Consider the following 3,773-nt stretch of genomic DNA (forward strand, 5'->3'; position numbering starts at 1 on the left):
TTGAACAACCCATGCTTTCCATCCTATCTCTTGCCTACCCTTTCTCAGTCCTCCCTTCCCTTCCCGATTCCTTCCCTCCTTCCTTCCCTACCTCACTCTCTATCTCCTTCCTTTTTTCCTATCTCTTTTCTCCCCATTCCTTCACTCTACCAACGAGAAAGCTAGTAGCCTCAGGGCCAACCTAGCCACCCCACCTCCCCACATGTGGGGAACCCCACAACACAAGGAACACCCCATGGAACCCCACAACACAAGCAACACCCCCATGGAACCCCCACAACACAAGCAACACCCCCATGGAACCCCCACAACACAAGCAACACCCCCATGGAACCCCCACAACACAAGCAACACCCCCATGGAACCTCCACAACACAAGCAACACCCCCATGGAACCCCCACAACACAAGGAACACTCCATGGAACCCCCACAACACAAGGAACACTCCATGGAACCCCCACAACACAAGGAATACCCCCCATGGAACCCCCACAACACAAGGAACACCCCATGGAACCCCACAACACAAGGAACACCCCCATGGAAACCCCACAACACAAGCAACACCCCCATGGAACCCCCACAACACAAGGAACACCCCCATGGAACCCCCACAACACAAGCAACACCCCCATGGAACCTCCACAACACAAGCAACACCCCCATGGAACCACCACAACACAAGGAACACTCCATGGAACCCCCACAACACAAGGAACACCCCCATGGAAACCCACAACACAAGGAACACCCCCATGGAACCCCACAACACAGGTGCTAAACAAGGCAACGCCCACATACGTGTGTGTAACACTGGCAAACTTTCCAACACAAACTTCCTCCCTGGGAGACACCTCCCTCCTCTTGTGAGAGACTGACTCTAAGGTGCACCAATACCTTTTCTTGGGAATTTTTACCTCAACAAACCTGTGTTTATGTGGGGTTTGTGATTAGCATTTTTGTTGTGTTATAGAAGCTGCACATTTGTCTTTGAATATGTGTTAATAAAAGTATTTCAATCTATCCTCCAAAATTTATATATCAAGTGTTACTCGAAGGAGCAAATCTGGATTGTTGTGTCGAAAATTGTTCGTGCTCTGTATTATTCGCATTTTCTAAATGTCTCTCTCTCTCTCTATCTGTAGGATCGTGTGTCTGTCAGTCTCTAGCTGTCTATTTTCTGTGTCTATCTGTTTGGCTGGCTGTGTATTTTTGTCTATGTCTCTGTCTCTCTGTCTATCTCTTTCTCTGTCTCGCTCTCTCTCTCTCTCTCTCTCTCTCTCTCTCTCTCTCTCTCTCTCTCTCTCTCTCTCTCTCTCTCTCTCTCTCTCTCTCTCTCTCTCTCTCTCTCTCTCTCTCTCTCTCTCTCTCTCTCTCTCTCTTCCCCTTCCCATAATTAGGTTTATGATATAGTAAAAAAGAGCAGAACCTAAATGCCGGAGCAAGATTCGTCATAGGGGTCATGTTGGTATTGTTCCATAAGGTATTCGTTTCAGTTATGTCAACCCCGATCCACCCATGCTGGACGCTTACCCGAGAACAATACTGTGCAAAATTGGGTAACGTTAGTCCCAAACGTCTGGCTATCGTCTTGGAACAAACAGACCAGTTATTTTAATTTATAATTATCTCCCCTCGTCCTCGTGCGAGACGCGTCCATCCAAAGGTCGACCTCGAAGGTTCGCAATTTAATACTTTTAATATGTACAGTACTACGAACCGAATTGTCTCAAATATAAATGAATATATTACTCATATTTCTTCCATATGAACCCTTAGAATGAGTTAGGGGTTTTCATTACGTATGTGTATCACAAGCCTTATGTTTCACGATTTATTTAAAGTAATCCCATCCGTCCTGCTTGTTAGGTTCAGTGCGTTAGTGACATGGAGATTTGCGTCAGGGATTTTCTGCGTGTGTGCCTGCACCCAGGTGGTGGATGGGTTGAGTCAGGCAGGTGTTGACAGCCTGTTACACTCTGTAAACAAGACAAATAACGATTGGGTTGTTTGTGTGGCTCCCAACTGAGGTATTCTCACGCTGTAATCAACCTGTGTAATGGTCCTTGTGTACTAAGCCGTTCAAGTTTCAGTAAACACTTGATAAACAGTTTACATGTGGGTTGTTAAACACCCTTACCCCCACACCCCCAGCCCTGTCACCCACACCCTCCATACTCACCGGCTCTGTGGAGCTTGATGAGAGCTGTACCTAGCATCCTGAGTAGGGAAGGGTAGGGAAGGTGGTGAAGGTTAGGGGAGGTGATGAAGTTTAGGGAAGATGCTGAAGGGTAGGGAAGGGAAAGTGGGGTGAAAGGTTCAGGTAGATGAAGAGTAGGGAAGGGGGGGTCAAGGGTAGGAAAGGGGTTGAAGTAACTAATGGTTTTTAATTTTACCCCGAGGGGCGAGTTTATTGGGCAGCGCCACTCATCCTGTGAGTAAACATACCGCCATAAGCAGCATGTACAACACTCCCCAATAGGAAGAAAACCCGCTGTAGCCGGGTAACCACCTTACTAATACCAAGAGAACACTTCTCCCACACACACATCAGTGATCACCAGACAATAATACTCAATCCATAAAGTTAAAGGGAAGAAACAAGCCAAAGTTTTTTTGAAGGGGGTTGAAAAAGTAATTATTATGATTAGATTTTTAATTAGAATTATTTAATTATGATTAGAAGAGAAATTAATCAGAATTGAGTCATAATGGCATTGTGATATATATCGTGGGGGGGGGGGTCACGTTGGCACAGTGTAACGGAGAATTCTTTTATTTGATGCCAATATCGACCAGCCCATGTTCGGCACGTACCCTTGAGTAATTACTAGAAAAAGTTTGGTGAAGCTAGCCCCAAGCATCTGGCCTCCATTCTCAGACACACAGGCATAGATTGTATCTTTGCATGTATACGGACATCATTTAAACACATACACATGAAAATGAATACTATGAAATGCATAGGAATTCCAGGAGCTTCTATAAGGCTTCTGTACAGCCTTATATATTGCTTTTATAAGGCTGTTAGAAGTTCAACATAAGCGGAGGATATAAAGGACGGCATTTATGCAATCTATTTTGAAGCGCATATATACAGAAGTCTTAAATTGCTCCTTGTGTATATGAATTCAATATCCTTAGCTTTGAGCTAAGGAAAACGGATTTCGCTTCGACGTGCTGAAATTCTTTTCCAAATCTTTCTGAACCATTTTTTGGGGGCATTGTGTCTGAGATGTTATTATAAACAAAAATTTAGGAGCATAACTATCTTTTTCTGGAAGCTGTGGTAGAGGGGGGGGGGTCTTCATAAATACATAGAGTGCATGCATGCGTGAGAAACTACACGAAAAGACCCAAGAGTCTGAGAACCCTTTCGTGAATTAGATTTCTCGATTCTCTTTCCTTGTATACATATTCATACATACTTACGTACATACATACATACGCTGGTTTTCTCCTCCTCCCCTCAGTTGTGCAAAGAAAATGTATGAAATATCACCCTATTTACTGCAAGTTGTAATTTTATCATCAATATTTCCTTAGCAATAAAATCAATGGGGGAAACTCAAGCACGCCATACCATTGTATGGCGTGCTCGCTCCCTCCCATACCATTGTATGGCGTGCTCGCTTCCTCCCATACCATTGTATGGCGTGCTCGCTCCCTCCCATACCATTGTACGTAAGGGTACCAACTTTGTCGTGGTGTCAGCTGGGAGACCTCAGCTCTGCAGACCCCGCCTGATAGTCATCTTTCCCCCTGATGCATT

Source organism: Procambarus clarkii, chromosome 52 (assembly GCF_040958095.1).
Source record: "Procambarus clarkii isolate CNS0578487 chromosome 52, FALCON_Pclarkii_2.0, whole genome shotgun sequence".
Lineage (NCBI taxonomy): Eukaryota > Metazoa > Arthropoda > Malacostraca > Decapoda > Cambaridae > Procambarus > Procambarus clarkii.